The 20,701-nt window shown below is 49.8% G+C and overlaps 1 pseudogene; it reads right to left on the bottom strand.

Annotated features, from left to right (window-relative positions):
- Window positions 1-10,958: 10,958 nt before the first annotated feature.
- LOC148110304 (uncharacterized) lies at window positions 10,959-13,023 on the bottom strand (annotated as a pseudogene).
- Window positions 13,024-20,701: the final 7,678 nt, after the last annotated feature.

Genomic DNA, 20,701 nt, shown 5'->3' with positions numbered 1-20,701 from the left:
CTCTCTCCAGACACTCATTCGTATTGCTGCACACCCACTACGCCCCAGCACGGCCGAGCAGAGGGCTCGCACACTGGCCGAAGTTTGCAAAGTTCAGCTTTGCCACTGGAGCCCGGTGCCAACCCTGTTCCCAGATCAGAGTCTCCCAAGAGGGGAGAGAGAGCCTGCTACTGCTGGGTAATTCTGTTCCATGAGAAGCTTCAAGCCTGCTGCACAATGTACGTCATTTCTTCAATCCTCTCAACTTGACTTTGAGGTTGACATTGCAGGTGAGTAAACTGAGGCTTGAGAAATTAAGGGAAGAGCCTGACATCATGTTTGTAGGTGAAAGAAGTGGATTCAAGTGAGGATTGCTCTGGAGCCTAAGTTATTCTCCATATACCATGCTATCTTGTTGTTTTTAATTAGAAACTAATAAATAGTTATTCCTTTTCAATAGAAACAAAAGGAAAACAGAGAAGGATCAAGGCAAGAGAGGAGTTCACTGGGCGAGACAGTTGGTTTTCTGTTACAGAAAGATTAAATTCTGAAGATTCCTCTCGGTCCTTTGGAGAGCCTTAAACAAGGGTATGAGCACATTGTTTATACCTGTGCCCAAACTATGTACGTACGGGACCATGCGAGAAGCAAACTAGCAGGACCGTTTCCTCATCTGTACACGAAGCTGGCCCCTCCATATCTCGTGGTGCAGGTTCTCCCGAGACCACGCCTGGAACAGATTTGTTGATTACCAAGCACCAGAGTTACCATTACCATCACTGTTGTTTTTACAAACTCTGGCCTTTGCGTAGGCACAAAAAGAAAGGCAGCCAGAATTTCTTCTACGCAGCATGAATGGGAAAACCATTAATTTGCTTCCCCTGGGCAAGTAGTCCTAATTGATCAAGACTCAAAAATATACAGTCTGGATTTTTTTTTGGTCAATCAAATATGCAAGTAATTAACTTTTCTTTATCATAGAGCCAAAATAACTAGAACGAGGTTGAACAGAAAAATGCGGTGATTCTGAGTAACTCAGCAAGGCCTAGTCCTCTGTGAGCAACAGAGAACCTGGGAGCGGGCACCCCCACGTACCCACCATGGCCATTCTGTAACCTCCACAAACAGGGCCACACAAATCTTTCCTTTTTCAGGATCCTGTGTAGAAGCCACACGTGGAACACGCGCTCTGTTTAATACGCCCAGGCTATGGGAGCCAGTGTTGGGTGTGCAAGCGGCATATTTATCATTGGGGGCCGTGGAATACAGAAAAAAGAAGCTGAAAGAGGAATGGGGAGTTTCCTGGGGTGGGGGAGATTCTGAGAGGTACGTGGAGGGAAAGAGCCCTATGCGAAGGTAAAATCTAGAATCAAGAAGAGACAAGACAGACTCTTTATCTTGACGAAGTTGAAGCCACAAAGCCCCCTGACCCTTTAGACATTCTCGTGTATCCCTGCTCTAGTACGATGACCAAAATTGGAATTTAGCATGGACACGATGTTTTTCTTTCTTTCTTTCTTTTTTTTAAAGATTTTATTTTTATTTATTCGACAGAGATAGAGACAGCCAGCAAGAGAGGGAACACAAGCAGGGGGAGTGCGAGAGGAAGAAGCAGGCTCATAGCAGAGGAGCCTGATGTGGGGCTCGATCCCATAACTCCAGGATCACGCCCTGAGCCGAAGGCAGACTCTTAACCGCTGTGCCACCCAGGCGCCCACGACACGATGTTTTTCCAATCCACTGTCCATATTCCCATTTTTTCAGTTTATTAAATACTATGACCTCTAGCTGCTTCTTTCCCGTGGTCCAGGATCTAACCCAGGATCATGGCTTGCATTTAGCGGTCCTGTCCCCGGAGTTTCCTTGACTCTGAAACAATTTCTCAGGCTTTCTTGGTCTCGGGTGACGGTCAGAGGTTTGAAGCACGTGGGCCCGTCATTCTGCTGGATGTTCCCCACCTCAGGTTTGTCTGGAATCTCTTCATAATAGGATTCCTGCTACGCACGCTTGGCAAGAGAACCACAGAGGTGATGCTGTGCTCTCTTCGGTGCCTCATATCAGGAGGTACGTCAGGTTGGCCTGTGCCAATATTAGTTCTTTTTTTTTTTTTTTACGTGCAGTTACATCATTAGTTTTTGATGTAGCGTTCAACGATTCATTAGTTGCGTATAACACCCAGTGCTCATCACCCCATGTGCCCTCCTTAATCCCCATCACCCGGTTACCCCATCCCTCCACACCCTCCCTTCTGTAACCCTCAGTTTGTTTCCCAGAGTGATGGAGAAACTTCCCACTGTGTGCAGACATATGAGCTCCATCTGTGAGACGCACAAGCTCTACAGGAGGATGACCCATGATTTGGACAAAGAGCTGGAGAGAAACACCTGTCACTATCGCAAGGCTGTCCTCTTCCATCGGGACAAAGCAGCCAAAAGCTGTGTGGCAGCTGCGTCCAGCGAGAGAAAGTTCGAGGAGCTAAGGAAAGAAAACGATCGCGTGAGGCAGATGCTGGCCGGCGTGGAGTCCCACTGCCCGCCTTTCCTGAGTGACCCTCTGGCTCCTGCAGCTCCGCCTGCAGCCCACAGAGGCTGGCAAGTATCAGGGGGGTCCCTGGGGTCATCAGGGCGCCAGGAAGGAGGGAGGTCCCCCTGGGAGGGCGCAGAGTGGGGAGTCCCCTGCAAGTGGGGCTCAGCCCTGTGTAGCCAGGCCTTGAACAGATGCATCCGAGGCACAGCATGTGCGTGGATTTTCTCTCATTAAAATTGATTTTTCTCTTTTTAGTTTAGCTACTATTATTTAACTGATGCCATGATTGCTCTTATTGAAATTTGTTTTATAACTTAAATTAATATTTTTAAAATATAGATTCAGTGAAAAAAATTCTCTCGAATACAGATTTCCTCATCATGGACCCCGTAGAATTAGATAGTTCAAGTATTGTGTTTTGATTTGAATGACAGGTCCACTAGGACAAACCATCATCCGAGTTTGACAGGAGAGAGACACCTAAAACAATGAAGTCCATTTCTGTGGGCTGGAAGCTATCATTAGAAAGTGGTACAAGTAGAGGCGCCTGGGTGGGTCAGTCGGTTAAGCATCTGACTTCAGCTCAGGTCATGATCTCAGGGTCTAGGAATCGAGTTCCATGTTGGGCTCCCCGATAGCGGAGAGTCTGCTTCTCCCTTTCCCTCTGCTCTTCCCCCTGCTCTTGCTCCCTCACTTTCAAATAAATAAAATCCTAAAAAAGAAAGAAAGAAAGAAAGAAAGAAAGAAAGAAAGAAAGAAAGAAAGAAATCAGTACACGTAATTTAATATTTGCCAGGAGGAATTTTGATGTGCTTTAGAATTTCGATTTGTTTAGAAAGTTTTATTCGTGTAGCCCCACATTCTTTCATTACTTTAGAGGAGTTCATATTTCCCAACCACTATTTCTTATTTTGTAATTGTTAAACCTTTGTTAATCTGTTTAAAATATTATTTGTGGGGTGCTTGGGTGGCGCAGTCATTAAGCGTCTGCCTTCGGCTCAGGGAGTGATCCCGGGGTTCTGGGATCGAGCCCCGCATCAGGCTCCTCTGCTGGGAGCCTGCTTCTTCCTCTCCCACTCCCCCTGCTTGTGGTCCCTCTCTCGCTGGCTGTCTCTCTGTCACATAAATAAATAAAATCTTTAAAAATAATAATAAATAAATAAATAAAATATTATTTATTCTTTAAATGTTTCTAATATTTATCAGACAAAATAAAAGTTTCCCTTGATAAAAGTTTCCCCTTGATGGCAAATACACACACACACACACACACACATGCACATACATATAAACTATTAAATACACTCTCACACACATACACATGGGAGGGAGCACAGTTCAAAGGTGACCCTGCAGTGGAAAGTGGAAATGTAGGCAGCCTCTTTCATTCATGATTTTATTTATTTGGGTCTTTCTCTTTTCTGATAAATCTGGCTAAGGGTTTATTGATTTTGTTAATTCTTTCAAATAACCAGCTCCTTGTTCCGTTGATCTGTTGTTTCGATCTCTATATCCTTTATTTCTGCTCTAATCTTTGTTATTTCCTCTCCTGCTGGATTTAGGTTTTATTCGCTGTTCTTGTTCCAGCTCCTTTAGATGTAGGTTTAGCTCGTGTATTTGAGGCTCCGCTTGCTTCGTGAGGAAGGCCTGTATCGCTATGTACTTCCCTCTTTGGACCATCTTTGCTGCGTCCCAAAGATTTTGGGCTGTTCTGTTTTCATTTTCATTTGCTTCCATGTATTTTTTAAATTCTTCTTTAATGTCCTGGTGAACCCATTCATCCCTTAGTAGGATGTTCTTTAACCTCTATGTATGTGGGATCTTTCTAAATTTTTTCTTGTGGTTCACTGCAAGTTTCATCGCATTGTGGTCTGAAACTATGAATGGTATGACCTCAATCTTTTTGTACCGGTTGAGGCCTGATTTGTGGTCAAAGTGGCACCTGCACCCCACTGTTTACAGCAGCAATGCCTACAACAGCCAAACCATGGAAAGAGCCCAGATGTCTATCAAGGTGAATGGATAAAGGAGATGTGGTGTGTCTATATTACTCAGGCATCAAAAAGAGGGAAGTCTTGCCATTTGCAATGATGTGGATGGAACTAGAGGGCATTATGCTAAGTGAAATGAGTCGGTCAGAGAAAGACAAATACCATATGACTTCACTCATATGTGGAATTTAAGAAACAAAACAGATGAGCATAGGGGAAGGGAAGGAAAATTAAGACAAAAACAGAGAGGGAGGCAAACCATAAGAGGCTCTTAGCTCTAGGAAACAAACTAAGAGTTGCTGGAGGAGAGGGGATGGGGTAACTGGTCAACGGGCATTAAGGACAGCACTTGATGTAATGAGCACTGGGTATTGTATGCAAGTGATGAATCACTAAATTCTATCTCTGAAACTAATAATACACTATATGTTAACCAACTTGAATTTAAATAAAATCTAAAAAATGGCTAACAGACACATGAAAAAATGTTCAAAATCATTAGCCATCAGGGAAATTCAAATCAAAACCACACTGAGATACCACCTTCCGCCAGTTAGAATGGCAAAAATTGACAAGGCAAGAAACAACAACTGTTGGAGAGGATGTGGAGAAAGGGGATCCCTCCTACATTATTGGTGGGAATGTAAGTTGGTACAGCCACTCTGGAAAACAGTGTGGAGGTCCCTTAAAAAGTTAAAAATTGAGCTACCCTATGACCCAGCCATTGCACTACTGGGTATTTACCCCAAAGATACAGACGTAGTGAAGAGAAGGGCCATATGCACCCCAATGTTCATAGCAGCATTGTCCACAATAGCTAAATCGTGGAAGGAGCCGAGATGCCCTTCAACAGATGACTGGATTAAGAAGACGTGGTCTGTATATACAATGGAATATTACTCAGCTATCAAAAAGAATGATTTCTCAACATTTGCTGCAACATGGACGGCACTGGAGGAGATAATGCTAAGTGAAATAAGTCAAGCAGAGAAAGACAATTATCATATGGTTTCACTCATCTATGGAACATAAGAAGCAGGAAAATCGGTAGGAGAAGAAAGGGATAAAGAAAGGGGGGGTAATCAGAACGGGGAATGAAGCATGAGAGACTATGGACTCTGAGAAACAAACTGAGGGCTTCAGAGGGGAGGGGGGTGGGGGAATAGGATAGGCTGGTGATGGGTAGTAAGGAGGGCACGTATTGCACGGTGTACTGGGTGTTATACGCAACTAATGAATCATCGAACTTTACATCAAAAAAATAAATTAATTAAATAAAAAATTAAAAATAAATAAATAAATAAAATCTAAAAAGAAAAAGCAGGCAGCACTCTGCGCAGAGCAGGGGAGGCTGTGAGCTGCCTGAGCACGGAGACCCAAGAGGACATAGAGCCCATACTCCAAGTGCTGCAAGCAGGGGCTTGAGGCTACTCAGGGGAGTGGTGCTTCTGTCTGGGGTCACAGGGAGCAGCTCACATGCAAGGGACAATGGGGACAGACCTCAGGAGACACTGTATGATCTGGGCGATCAAATCCAAACCTGGACATGTGTAAACTGTGAAGAGTTACAGATTATATATGTTTATACTTACAGCATAAAACTTTGAAAAATACATTTTAAAAACTGCAAAGAAAGAAGGGAAATAATACGATATAACAGAGGAAAGGAGAGGAGGGGGAGTTGGGACAGGACGGAAGAGGCACAGAGCACAGCAGAGAGGGGAGGGAAGGGAAGGGAAAAGTCTCCTCCCAGCTTCTTTAAATTCCACTCCATGGAAGGGGGTTGGGAAAGGGCTACCATTCCAGAACATTCTCTGAGTCCTTTCTCTATATATTTTCTTGCACCTGGTTATTTCAGTCCATAAAATATCCTGGACTTCTTCAGGGCTCAAAGGGTTAACTTTATTTCACCTTTTCGGGGCTGGTATATGGAAGACTAGTGTCATTTTTTTCCTAACCTATTCTCATCCCTTTTAAAAGACCAACCACTTGTAGTTGGAGAGCTGGCTTCTACTGCCCTGAAGGGGATCTGACTTCACTCAGGAAGCACCACTGCCCCCACACTCACTCTATGTCCACTGGCACCTCCAGGACCCTCCCACTGGAGTGCAATGACCATTGCCTTGTTCCCTCTCCAGTAATGGGGTTAGGGAGCAACCTCAAGTGGCAGACTTCCAGGTGTTGGACAAGAGGTCTCTGAGCTAGGCGCTGTCACAGAGATACCAGGAGAGCCACCTGTGAATTAAAGAGATAAAAGGTGGCAAACTGAGCCAAAAGACGAACTGTCCCCTCCTCAGAGACCCATTTCCGAAGGTGACTCTCTGGACCGGGAACCTTCCACCGCGCACCTTGGGAGGCACAGGGGGCCCCACGAGGGAAACAGGCCGGGTCACTGGGTCACCCTGTAGCAGAGTCACCCCGTTGCAGGGACGCTTGGATTGATCGAGGACAGGCTGGCTCCACAGAGACTATGAAATTGTGAGACCCTGCCAGTTCCAGCTGATTCCTCCTGAGGTGTTAGCATTGGAATGCTGGTCTCTTAGGTAATAACTCTGGGGACATCCTCGGTCTCAGACCCACAGGGACCTGCCAGCCCACAGCGACCACACAGAGGAGGGAGGGAGCCTCGGAGGAGGGAGACTCTGGGAACTTTGCAGAAGGACCAGGAGTCCCTGCAGCAAAGGGGAACTTCGGATCAGGAGAATGGGCCTCGCCCAGGGAAGGAGGACTTAACACTCTGCCCTGACTTCCCTGTGCGCACAGACAGACAGACCCGGCCCTGCTTTGAGCCCCTAGGTTTGCTGTGGGGCCAGGTGTGCCTGGAGTGGCTAAGCTCCAGGCTGGGATCAGCCCTTCCCACCTGCCCCAGTGCTTGGGTGATTGAGACAACTCTCTACTGCACAGCAAAGTCCGGGACAACTGTTTTCTAGAACCTGGCTGGCCTCCCCTCCCCCGGCCAACTGCTCTGCTCTGGTTGCCAGGCACTGGTTGACCTCAGAGGTGGAACTCTCCGCAGGGTTCTGAGCGGTCAGTTGTGGCCACAGGATGCTGGCACTCGCAGGCATTGCTGTGGAGCCCGACGCAGCCATGGAGAGCCCGCCTTCGGCCAGCGGATCCGCTTTCCAGCTGGTCCTGGAGCACCTGTGGGGTGCGCTGCAGCTGATTTCTCGGAGCTGGAGACCCAGCCCAAGTCTCCTCTCTGTGTTGCCCTGGGCGATTCTGGTATGCACCGTGCTGCTGGTTTTCCTCGTGAAGAGACGACTCACTCTGAGAAGTGCGAAGGCGCTGGGCCAGAAGTGTTCTGCCCGCCACGACGTCTGTGCAGCTGGCACTGAGGACACTGGCCCAACCACACAAGCCGATGACACCCTCCAGCCACCCCGGGTGGTGGCCAGTCCTCCCACTTTACAAGCCTTGTGCTTGTCCGCGATGAACACAGACCAGGAGATGTTGCTACGTTGTGACACTGTTGACTTTCTGAAAAAGGCATGGAAGAGCCAGCCTCCTCCACTCCCCCAGGTCACTGGTGAAGAACCCATCCTAAGAGACGCAGAGAAGGATGGAGAACAACTTCTGAGGGAAAGAATGAATGACTGGAGTGGAAACTCTCCTTTTCCAGAACGACCAGAACTGTTCAACCCAGAAGTTTTGAGATGGAGGCAGAAAGGGCAGGAGAAGGAGGGGGAAGAAAGGCTAGAGCCGTCGAAGGCAGGCATGGAGCCGGTCCCCGAAGATCAAGCCAGCCGGTCACCGTCCAGGGCAGGACCCGGGATGCAGGCCGTCCCCTCGCCCGACCTCGCTGCACATCACGCCGGGGCCGGGACCTGCGGAGTCCAGCCGAAGAGGGGAGCAGGAAGTGGCCATCACCCCGCCCATCGGGCCGCAGTTCATCTGAAGGGTGTCACTGATGATGCTGGCTTCCCTGGGTCCCCTCCAAGTCCCGACGGCCAACAGCAAGCCAGAGCCACACAACCGTGGGCAGAAAGGGCAGAGATCGCAGTGCTGACACGACGAACACACAGTCTGCAAACCCAGGAAGCGTCTTTGCAGGAGGAAAATTCCCAGCTGGACCGTGAGATTCAGCAGCTGAAGCTGAAAGTCCAGAATGTACCGGATGAACAGGACCAACACATCCTGCAACTTCACAGGAAAATGTTTCAAGGGGAAGATCAGTGCTTGGCACTGAAGAAGAAGCTGGCCGGCCTGTATAGGGAGATGAACTTCACGCACCAGTTTCACAACCTCTACAAGAAGAGGGCCCAAGACCTGGGCGAAGAGCTGGAGAGAAACGCCTGCCACCATCACAAGACTGTCGCCTTCCATCAGGACAGAGTGGCTAAAAGTTGGGCGGCAGCTGTGACCAGCAAGAGAAAGTTTGAGGAGCTAAGGGAAGAAAACGATCACGTGAGGCAGATGCTGGCCGGCGTGGAGTCCCACTGCCCGCCTTTCCTGAGTGACCCTCTGGCTCCTGCAGCTCCGCCCGCAACCCACAGAGGCTGGCAAGTGTCAGGAGGGAGGTCCCCCTGGGAGGGCACCGAGTCCGGGGTCGCCAGCAGGAGGGACTGGGCTCAGGGCAGCCGGGCCCCGAACAGCCACAGCCCGGCTCAGCCTCTGCCTGGAGTTCTGTGAATCCCGTCTCCCTGCTCTGTCTCTGCTGGGGCTGCTACTTCTAAACTGATGCCACAGTCACTGTCAGTGGTAGAGCCTAGAACTCTATGCTGCTGGTACAGACAGAGCTTTGTGCCTATTCTCTTGAATACAGAATTTCCCCATGAGAGGATTTAGAATTATATACTGTAGGTATGGTATTCGGATTTAAATTAATGCCACGATGACCTAAGACATGTCTATTGTTGACATGGATAGAGACGTTCAAAACAAGACCGTTTCCGTGCGCTAGGACCAGCGTTACGATCTGCAGAACTAACTCAATATTGATGTGAATAAAATGGGATTGGTTTAAAAAAAGAGAGAAAAAAAAAAAAACTTAAACCAAACAGCAGCCCACTCAAACTGTATAAAGTAGTTAGTGTAGTCGTAAATTAAATTTTACTCCTAACTTATATTTAGTCCTAAATTCAAATTTTGTTCTAAATTCAAATTTTAGTCCTAAATTCAAATTTTATTCCTAAATTCATATTTTAGTCCTAAATTTATAGCAGTAGGTTAGTCTTAAACTTATAGATAGGAAAATTTAAGAATTTGCAGCCATTTCTTTCTTATTCTGTAATTTTTTTCCTTAATCTTTGTTGTTTTGTTTAAGGTAGTATTTATTGTTTAACACTTATGAATTCTATACAAAGTACAAAGTTTTCTCTTGACGACACACGCACACTCCCGGGCACGTGGGCGTGCACACATGAACCCCCCATGATACAGAGTCTAGACTATTGTAGTTGTTTTGTGAGTACCTGAAAATGTAAAAATAGAATTGAAAAAATGCTTATTGATAAATAAATTACTGAAAAGAAGAAACGTGTGTGTGCAATGTGTAAGAGAGGAAAGCCTCCTCGGTCTCCCTCACAGAGAGCAGAGTGCGCTGATGGACCAGGGACGACCCCAGGCAGGAGCACTTCTCCCACGCGGTGCAGAGGAGGGAGGAGGCCAGGGGACAGTCCCCAGCTGGAGCAGGGAGGAGGGCAGGACCAAGGAGGGGGCTCCCAGACACTAGCCAGAGGGGGAGGTAGTCCCACTTCTGGTCCTGGAGGGAGGACAGGGGAGTGGCATCAGCTGAGCCCAGTGGGGGGCTGTCCCAGGAATGGGACAAAGTGCCCCCCTCTGTCATCCAGGCCTCCGTGGACTGCTGGTGCAGGGCAGCCCCCGAGGGCCCGGAGTGCTGGCGGGGAGTCAGCCTCAGGCACGGAGCAGGCAGAGCAATTTGGAGAAGCACCCGCACATGTGACTCTCTGACCCGAGGTGTGCTTGTGTGTTATGCCTTCATTCGCACCCACATGTGTAGTGAGTGTCTCTGCAGCTTCTCCCATGTCTTTGGTGCTGTTCTGGTGCATGGGGGACAGTGATGGAGAAAACAACCCAGTGAGGCCTGAGGACCCCCAGTTCTTATGCCCTACCTAGTGAGGGACAAGGCCAGGGAATCAAGAACAAGGGGACAAGGAATAGCAATCTCTGCTCTGCGGAGAATTCCAATAGGGTGATGGCGAACGGGGTCAGGGGCCACAGCCAGAGGTGACCTTCAGCCTGAGATGAAGGTAAGAGGAGGTAGTCTGGGAGGGCAGGGGGCAGAATGTTCCAGGCAGAGAGCACAGGAGTGTAAAGCCTGAGGGCTGTGCTCCTGGGGCTGGGGAAACAGGACAAAGGTGACAGGGAAGGGGGCAGGGAGCAGGGCCGCTGCACAGACTCTCCCTAGTGCAGGGTAGAGACACCAGGGGCGGGTGTAGACCTGGAGACGGTGGGTGGTGGCTGGGCACGGGTGTGATGTGTGTTCTGCACAGATCTGTGTGACTATGGGGACAAGGGAATGGGGGGGGGGGGAAACAAGGGTCTGCATGGAGCACTGGGGGCTGGCATTGGGGTGGTCATGATGGAGATGGAGGAGGAGGACAGATTGGCGCTGGGTTTGGGCAGTTGGGGGCGGTCAGAGGACAGGCAGGAAGAAAGACTCCTTCCTTTTGTAGGATTGCTGTGTGTTCTGGGCGTCCTCAAGTAATCCTTAGAAAAATCTCTGCGTGGGGCCCTGAGGAAAGTCAGCAAGGCACGCAACCATTCCACGCACTGGGAGGCCTGCTTTCTGAGGAGTGGGGCATGGAGTAGGCCTGTTCATTTGGGCTCCCACCAGGTGTCCACCGTCCCTGACGGCCCTTGTGAGCAGGTGGTGTCACCTCCCAGCTGCTCCCTCAACAGGGACCTCAAGGGCAGCTTGGGAGGGGCTGGAGGGCAGGGTGAGGATGCCCAAGGGGGCGCACGTCCTACCTGATGCAGCCGGTGCTGCTACCAGTGGGAACCATGACAAACAACACGTGTCCTCCCACAGAGTCACAGGCAACAGGAGAGAGAGGCTCACGGACTGGACGTGCTCGTGACTGTGGCATGTGCCCTCATTGCTGGGCCACCCCGGCTCTCTAACTGTCCCTGCTGTAGGCTGGGGTGGGGTGGCAAGGCCGGAGGGCTCCCTGGAGGAGGCGGCCTCTGAGCTGAATACTGACGGATGTGCATGAGTTACCGACGGTGCTTTCACACTTGAAGGAGCGTATGAATCTCCTGGAGACCTTGTCACAGAAAGATTCTGGTTCCTCAGGTCGTGGAGCTGAGACCCTGCACGGCCCCCGTGTGCTGTCTATGCTGGGACCAGACATGGAGAAGCAAGGATCCTTAGATGAGGTTGGGATAGAAGTGGGGAAGTGGGAGGGGTGGGAGCATTTCTGGCAGAAAGCACCACACAGGCAAAAACACAGGGCACAGAACAGCCTAGTCTGGGTGAGCGAGGCATGTGTGTGCAGTAGCCTTCTGGAGTCCAGAAACTCAGCGCTGGGAGGGCGGGAACGGGGATCAGAATAGATACAGGCCTTGTACATGGTATTGCACCCGCTTCCTCTGTGCAGGGCTCCTATCCTCCGTGGGCAATCTTGTCCCCCTAGGGAACCTCTCCCCTGAAATCACCAGCATCTAGAATCCTCTAATTGTGGGGTGCCGACGGCCATCATGTCACTTTGGGAGCTTCTGTGCGAGAACTGAGGTATTACAGAGAACGAAGTCGAGTCAAGAGACAGAGCCAGAGTCCTGACACCTGGTGCCTTGATCCAGTTGTTCATGAAGGCTCTTTCCTAGTCTCAGAAAGGACCTAACCCAAGTCCCTTTGGAGTCTTAAGCAGGTTGAGATGAGTTTCTACGACCTGCATGTGAAAGAATCCTACTGGTTTTCTTTTGTAACAATTCTGCTGATGCGCGAACACTGTCTTCAGTAGAAGGTTCTGCCCAGAGTCACCGAGTCCCTCAGACCAGACAACGTGAGACAGCTCACAGGTTCAGTTGGCCACACTTGGGCTCCTACCTTACCAGTGTAAGGACAGTGACAAGCTTCCCTGTTTCTGAGGTTGCAGGGTGTTCTCCCTCTGGGGTCCCCCACTGCCCATGATGGTAGTCCTCTCCCTGGGTGGGCATGGGGGCGTCAGTGCTCAGCAGGGACCATGAGCTGAGGGCTCTTCATTGGCCGCTGACCCATCCTGCCCACAGTGGGCTCCTCCTTGAGCAGGGCCTGGGCTTGGGGTCCCCGAGCTCCTGTGTGTGCAGGGGCACCTCCCTCCTGGGTCAGCTTCTGGGAGGTGCCACCACTGCTTGGGGAGGAAGGAGGCTTCAGGGGCAAGACCCAGGCCTTTGGGTCCCCAGCAATGACTCCCTGCATTTCTGACCGAGGATTCTTCCTGGGCCTCGGGATCCCAGTGCTGGGGCCACGCCTGTCCCGAGGCTGGAAGGGGCTGCACAGACACGGCTGCCCGCACCCCGCAGTCCTCCTCCCTGGGCACCTCTGCAGGCCCGGGAGGGAAGAGGAACACTGGCCCTGACCAGAGCCCCCATCCTCAGACTCCCGAAAATATTATCCAGGCCTGAAGGAAAGGGGGCTTGTTCACAGATCCATGGAGGGCTCATGTCCACCATGAGGCATGTCTGAGCCATGCCCCCCACACCAGCCTCTGATCAGCGACCTTGGCAAATACTCACGGGTGTAATTGTATCATTAGTTTCAATGGTGGACCATTTGGGGCTCGTTTAATATTTGACTTTTCTCTCCTGTCCCCACTGCTGATGAAATTTCCAGTCTGAATCCCAAGGTCAGGATGAAGGAAACCTGATAGATGAGAGTATTTGTAAGATGAAGCAGCGGGCACTTCTGTTCCCTGCCCTTCCTGTATGTCTCACTTCAGGCCCGACACAGAGTCTGTCCCCTGAAATAAAGTCTCAGCCTGGGACCGCTGGACCCTCTGAATGGGATGAAACAATAAGGGAGCTCTTCCCATCTGTTAGTTTGTGAACCAGAGGCCGGAGAGAAGGCGCTCTTCTCCTCCTGAGCAACGTAGATTCTGATTCTATCAGCTAACTATCTGAGGGAGCCGAGGCCTGGGGGGAAGGGTACTTGTGGAATCGGGGATGTGCAGGAGGCCCCGACCCCCGGGCGCAGACCGGACTGTTCAACCACACATCCCGCAGGAGAACGTCCAGGGAGATGCTCCCGGGCGCAGGTCTCAGAGCCACACCCCGCCCAGTCCTCAGGTGCATGACGTCACAGTGAGGACACAATCCCCAGGCTCCGCCCTCCCCTGACAGAAAACCCCACCAGAACTCTTGCCGTGGCACCAAAGGTTGACTCCCGGGAAGCTGTGTGAGTGGCTGTGTCCTGAGTTAGGCTTTGAAGGATCCTCCATCCGTTGGTAGGGTGACAAATCCAGCGTGCTCCCTCACCCAGGACTCTCAGGCAGGACACCGTCCTGCAAGGGCAGGCCGTTCCTACCCCTCCCAGAGTGACTAGCCTCCTCCCAGGCTCCATGATGGACCCAAACTATGGAGGGAGGAGGAAAGTCTCCTGGCCACCCACAGTCCCTGTGTGTAGGATGCACTGACAGTGAATAACCCAGACCTGTTGAGGGAGGGACAGGACCCTGTGGGAGCCGGGAGACCCTGGTGGACACAAGACACAATCCCCATGACAACATGCTCTCTAGCCCTGGCCTCCGCACCTTTGCTACGTCCAGACCCCTGTCTTTTCCGACGTGTGTCCTGAGGTTCTCTCCAGGGTGTGGTCACAGGCAGGTCTTTCTGCCACATGCAGAGCGAGGTGACAGACGTACCCATCTGGTGCTTGGTGCCCGTGCTTGAATAGCATTCCCCCAGATTCATGTCCTCCTGGAACTTCGGAAAGTGAGCGTATCTGGAAATAGCGTCTCTGCAGGTGTAATTAGTTGCGATGAGGTCATACCGGCTGCGGCACCCCTGATCCCCCATGACCTGGGTCCTCACCGGCGGAGAGAGCAGACTCAGACTGGCAGGAGGGAAGCCGGGGAAGCCAGGGGCAGGGACTCCAGGGAAGCAGCTACGAGCCCAGGAACGCCCCGCTGGGCAGCAGCCCCCAGAAGCCAGGAGAGCAGCTTCGAACGGATCTCCCTTTGGGCCTCCAGAAGGGACGCACCCTGAGGGACCCTGACGGCAGAGCTGTGGCCTCCAGAAGAGCGAGAGAATAGCGCTCTGGGGTTGTGAGCGCGGCTTGCGGGGCGTGTTACCGCAGCCCAGCAAATTAACGCAGCCACACAGCCCTTCAAGCACAGGCCGGGTGAACCCTCAGAGCTGGACTCCTACGAGCCCGAAGCCGCCGGGAGAGGAAAGACGAACGTCTGTCTGACGTGCACCCCTCGTGCTTCTACGGGACAGACGTCACCAGAAAACCAGCCCAGAACCATTTAGCCCCTCCTCTTGGCTACTGATTTAAAAGTAAGCTCCTAGGGAGCATCCTGGGCTGGCAGGAGCCCATCATGGACTGAACCCCTGACCCCGGGCGCAACATTGGCCTCCGGGAGTGACCCCGCGGCTGCGGGGTGGAGACCTCTGCAGTGGGGTGCTCTGCTGACCGAGCGAGAGTGATGGGCAGGAAGGCAGGCTGGAATGCAGACCTCTGTCTTACTCTTCCAGAAGTTTCTTTGTCGGGGGCGTGCTCCCAGGAGGAGTGGAGACTCTGTCCCATGGCTTCTACTTCTGCGCAGCCCCCACTGTTGCTGGTGAGGGCGCTAAGTCATACCCACCTGGCAACGGTGCTTGTGGACCTGCCAATCCACGCACGACATCATCCAGCACTTGGCGTAGCAGCGCTTCACATGCAGTGACGGGGGAGGGACAGGGACATTTCTGATGGGACTCCAGCCCTCCACGACCACGTGAACCATAATCCCAGCGCGTGGGAAACCATCAGACCATAACTGAGAGTTGCAGGCGCCGAGTGTGGCTGACGACCAGAATCAACTGTTACGGATCTCTCACACTGCTTCGAGACCAGAGGGGGCAGCATTCTCTGTCCTTCCTTCACGTCTGTGACCCTGCATTTACCAGCACCCTGTGCAGCTCAGGGTGGGGGCCCTTTCCTGTCTGGGGCATGTCAGGGTTTCTGGTATCTGCTCTGCATGGTCAGGCTTGGGTTCACCTAGAAAGACCTTGGCCCTGTGTCCTTGTCTGCCTGGATACTGCTGGGACAAGCAACACAGAGTCACATTCACCTTTGAGTGAAGGAGAAGGCTGTTGATTGTCCCCAGTGCATAAAGCAGTGTCAGCCTGGGCCAGTGGTTCCCTCACTGGGCGTCTTAAGACATGTCCCCATCAGAGATCAGGCTGGGGAGTCAGGTGAACACGGGGTTAGTCCCCTCAGCTTTGGGGAAAGGGGATTGGTAGGGAATGGGGAGGTGAGGATATGAGGAGGGCATAGGGAGGGGAGAGAATGGGTTACTATGGAGGATTTTAGGACAGATGCACAATTACATTCTGAAATTGCTTTTTCTGATGGCAAAGCCTAAAAGGTGTTATAGTTTGAATTTAGTTAAAACTTCACCCAGCAAAAGAGAAATTAAGAAACTCCCATTTATAATTGCACCAAAAAGAATAAAATACCTCAGAATAAACTTAACCAAGGAGATGAAAGACTTGCACTCTGAAAACAATAGAACACCGATGAGAGAAATTGAAGAGAACACAAACAAATAAAGATATTTCATGCTCGGGGATTGGGAGAAAATATATTATTAAAATGTCCATACTGCCCAAAGCAATCTACAGATTTAATGTAATCCTTATCAAAATATCAACAGCATTTTTCACAAAACTAGAACAAATAATCCTAAAAATGTATATGGAACTACAAAAACAAAAACAAACTAACAAAAAACCAAATAGCCAAAGCAGTCTTGAAGAAGAACAAAGCTGGAGGTATCACAATCCCAGATTTCAAGATATACTATAAAGCAATAGTAATCAAAACAGCATGGGACTGGTACAAAAACAGACACATACATCAGTGGAACAGAATAGAGACCCCAGAAGTAAACCCACATTTATATGGTCAGTTAATCTTCAACAAAACAGGCAAGAATATCCAGTGGGAAAAAGACAGTCTCTTCAACAAATAGTGTTGGAAAAAGCTGGACATCGATGTGTTACAAAGTAAAACTGGACTTCTCTTACACCATACACAAACTAGATTCAAATGGATTAAAGACCTAAATGTGAGACCTGAAACCGTAAGAATCCTAGAGGAGGGCACAGGCAGTAATGTCGCTGACTCGGGTGCAGCAACAATTCTAGATGTGTCCCTGAGGCAAGAGAAACAAAAGCAAAAATAAGCTATCGGGACTACATCAAAATAAAAAGCTTCTGCACAGCAAAGGAAACAACCAACAAAACTAAAAGACAATCTACTGAATGAGAGAAGGTATTTGTGAATGACCTAGCCAACGAAGGGTTAGTATCCAAAATATATAAAGAACATTTACAACTCAAAAAACACCCCCAAAAAACAAATAATCCAATTAAAAATGGGCAGAAGACATGAGCTGACATTTCTCCAAAGAGGACTTCCAGATGCCAACAGACACATGAAACGCTGCTCCACGTCCCTCGGCATCGGGGACGCAGATCCAAACCACACCGAGCTACCCCCTTACCCGTCAGAATGGCTAAACTGAACAAGACAAGAAACAACAATGTTGGTGAGGATGTGGAGAGAAAGGAACCTTGTGCACCGTTGGAGGGATGCAAACTGGTGCAGCCACCGTGGAAAACAGTATGGAGGCTCCTCAAGAAATTAAAAATAGAATTACCATATGATCCAGTAATGCCACTACTAGGTAATTACGCAATGAATATGAAAAAACTAATTTGAAAAGATACATGCATCTCTATGTTTACTGCAGCATTATTTACAAGAGCCAAATTATGGAAGAATGGGTAAAGAAGATGTGGTATGTATGTATGTCCCCCCCACCACACACATGAATGGAATATCATTCAGCCATAAAAAGAGTGACGTCTTGCCATTTGCAACAACATGGATGGATCTAGAAGGTATAATGCTATGTGATATAAGAGGGTCCGAAAAAGACAAATATGATTTCACTCATATGGAGAATTGAAGAAACAAAACAAAGAGAAAAAGAGACAAACAAAAAACCAGACTCTTAACTCTAGAGAACAAACAGGGTTCTCAGAGGGGAGGGGGGCGGGGGGAAGGGGGAAATAGAGGATGGGGATTAGGGAGGGCACTTGTCGTGATGAGCACTGGGTGTTGTGCGGGTGTCGAATCACTGTGTTTTACACCTGAAATTAATACAGCGCTGTGGGTTCACTAACTGGAATTAAAAAGAAAAAAACGACTGCTGGCATAAGGTTCAAAGCCAAATGGATTCCCAGTATTTTTTCTTTACTATTTTTACTCTGTACTGAGATATACATCATTTCTACTGCAGGTGCTCAAATCTTAGGGGCACTTAACTATTCAGTGACGTTTTACATACGTCTACAGCCGTGTAAGCATCTCCCCGAGCAAGATGCAGAACATTCCCAGGCCCGGAAGGCCCCTCCTCAATAACTAATCCCCCCATCCTAGAGGCAACCGCTGCTCTGACCTTTGGCACCACGTGTCACTAAACTTAAAATTCGGAGATGGGATCATACATGCTGCATTCTAGGACCTGCTTTCTTGTGCTCAATACTGTGTCTGTGCCATGTCCTTGTGTAAAGTAATAGTTTGGGGTTTTGTTGTTGCATACGGTCCCGTTACGTGACTATGTCACAATAATTTCTTCTGCAGGTGGTGACCATGTGCGTTGTTTTGTGCTCGGGGCTGTTAGAAACAAAAGTGCGATGACCATTGGCGTGTATGTGTCCTGGTGGCCGGAGCCCTCGCTTCCCCTGAGTACACGCCCAGGGACGCTGGCCACAGACATCTGCGTGCTCAGCTGTACTAGACACTGCCACGCAGTGTCCGAACGTTGTGCCACTTCACCTGTAGACGTACGGAGCTGCGGCCGTCCCCCTTCATGGTCACACTTGGTGCCAATCTTTTTTATTTTAGCCATTCTGATGGGTGCGTAAGGGTATCTTACTATAGGCTTCATTTGCATTTTCCTGGTGGCTAATAATGTTGGGCACCTTTATGCTTATTGGCCTGTTGGTTTCCTCTGTTACCGGGGTCTGCACGTTTTTCTGTCGGGGTCTGATAGTAAACATCTTTGGCTTACAGGTCAGATGGTTTCCACTCCAGCCACCCAGTCCTGCTCTTGTAGGGGAAAGCAGCTGCTGACGATGTATGAATGAACGGGCATGGCTGTGTTCCAATAAAACTTTATTTATAAAACAGCCTGAGGGGTCGGATTTGGCCTCTGGGGTCTTCATTTCCCGACCCCTGCTCTAGGGTAAAGCATCAGCTCAGGACGTCTGCCTATGGCTAAATGGGTTTGTTGAAATTCTCTTATTGATCTGTACATGTTATGTGTAAGTTCTGTATCCCAGTCTTGTGCTACTGATCATTTATCATGTTCTGGAAATGAGAAGAAATCATGGTATTACATCCGACCATTTCTATAGCTTTGTCCTCGATGTTTCCACCACGAGGGCCCTAAGGGAGGAGATGACAGTCGTCGCAAGGAGGCTTCCTCCTGACACGGGGACCCAGGAGAACTGTCCACTGCTGTGTCATCCGAGTGGCAGATGGTGCCGCACAGCAGCCCAGAGCCCTGTGTCCTCTGTGCCCTTTATTGCAGATCACCATGCCGTGATGGCTACAGTAAAAATGGCTCTGCCTTGTTAACAAGCACACATTTCCCAAAAGGAACAGAAACTTAGTATGGATAATAAATGTATATGCCCCAGGACTTTTCTCATCTGAAGGAAATTTTCCAGTCCTTCAGATCGAAGATGGTCAAAGTGAGGGAGCTGGTAGGCACCCCCTTTCCATTATTAGCCAAAAGCTTGACAGGTTGGGCATTGGCTGACAGACGGCTGGGGGGGAAATGGGCCCCCATTCGAAGATTGGGCTGGAAGGGCTGCTCCTGGAAATCTGGTCAGGTTCTGCCCACCAGGACGAGACCTTGAGGTTGGGGGCAGGGGATGGCATTGGTCAGAGGACTCATCACTCAGGCCCCAACAAGCCAGCTGCACAGCTGGGATGAGAGCCCAGATTTCCCAAGTCCAAAGTCTTCCTCACATCTTCCCTTTATCTAAGTAACTTTGACTTTGCCAGATGAACCATGATGTGAGCTGCATAAACACTGCCATGTATTTTGTCTTTCTCTCCACCATACCTGCGTCAGTAAGAGCATCAAACGACCGAGGAGCCCCATTTGCAGAACAAACGGATCATAAGGAAATGAGTAGTAAGTGATTTGATTGCATCTTGCAGAGACGTTTTGGTCCTCGTCCCACCCATCCCTCCCTCTCAGTGTCTCCTCAAGACAGACAGGATGGCTCGATGCCCAGCGTCAGTCAGGACCCGGGGCCAAGAGGAGACTCACGGTATCAGGCCTCTTTCCCTTGTAAGTTACTAATGCCATGGAGGTACCACAGTCTGTGTCCTTCACAGATGCTCTAATCACAAAGAGATATATCAAAATACGGGAGCTGCTCTCATCCAACCTGGCCTTGAATGGCCAACTACTCTTACCTTCAGTTTTACCTGATTCCAAATATACAGCTCCTTAGGAACAGAGGAAAGCTGTTCCCAGTCCCTCAATGTGGGATTTATCAGTCATGTATTGTTTATTCTTGTGCAATTAGGGACATAATTTCTGGAAAAGGACTTTCAGGACTGAATAAATCTGTGTCATTTTCTTAGCAGCAATTCTTCTTTGGGCATGCCCTCCTTTCGTACCAAACTGGGGTTACGGGAAGTTTGGGTAAACAAAGCTCTTATGAGTAATTAGCATTCAATTAGGCCAAGGTTTCGTGTCTGTGGGAGCCAAGGCCTCCTTCTCCAACCTCTGGGAAGAATTAAGTAGGTCAGACCTCTGTGTAGAAGCAAGGCCCATGCTGACTGCCCGCCCGTTTTACTAGTTGCTGTTAGTGGCTGGACGTCTACAGAAAGCTACTCAGTATTTTTGTTGGCCCTGGCTGCCGATGGAAAGTCAAGACTGGCCCTCAGTGACCTAGGTCCTTCCTCTCTTTGTCTGTCTTGTAGGAGGTTCCAGGATCACCAAGGAGCTTCATCCTGACCCAGAGAGAAG

This window comes from Ursus americanus, chromosome 4, assembly GCF_024610735.1.
Source record: "Ursus americanus isolate L20-20 chromosome 4, mUrsAme1.1.p, whole genome shotgun sequence".
Taxonomy (NCBI): Eukaryota; Metazoa; Chordata; class Mammalia; order Carnivora; family Ursidae; genus Ursus; species Ursus americanus.
The sequence above is the reverse complement of the archived record's forward strand: the minus strand, read 5'-3'. Positions and strand labels throughout refer to the sequence as shown.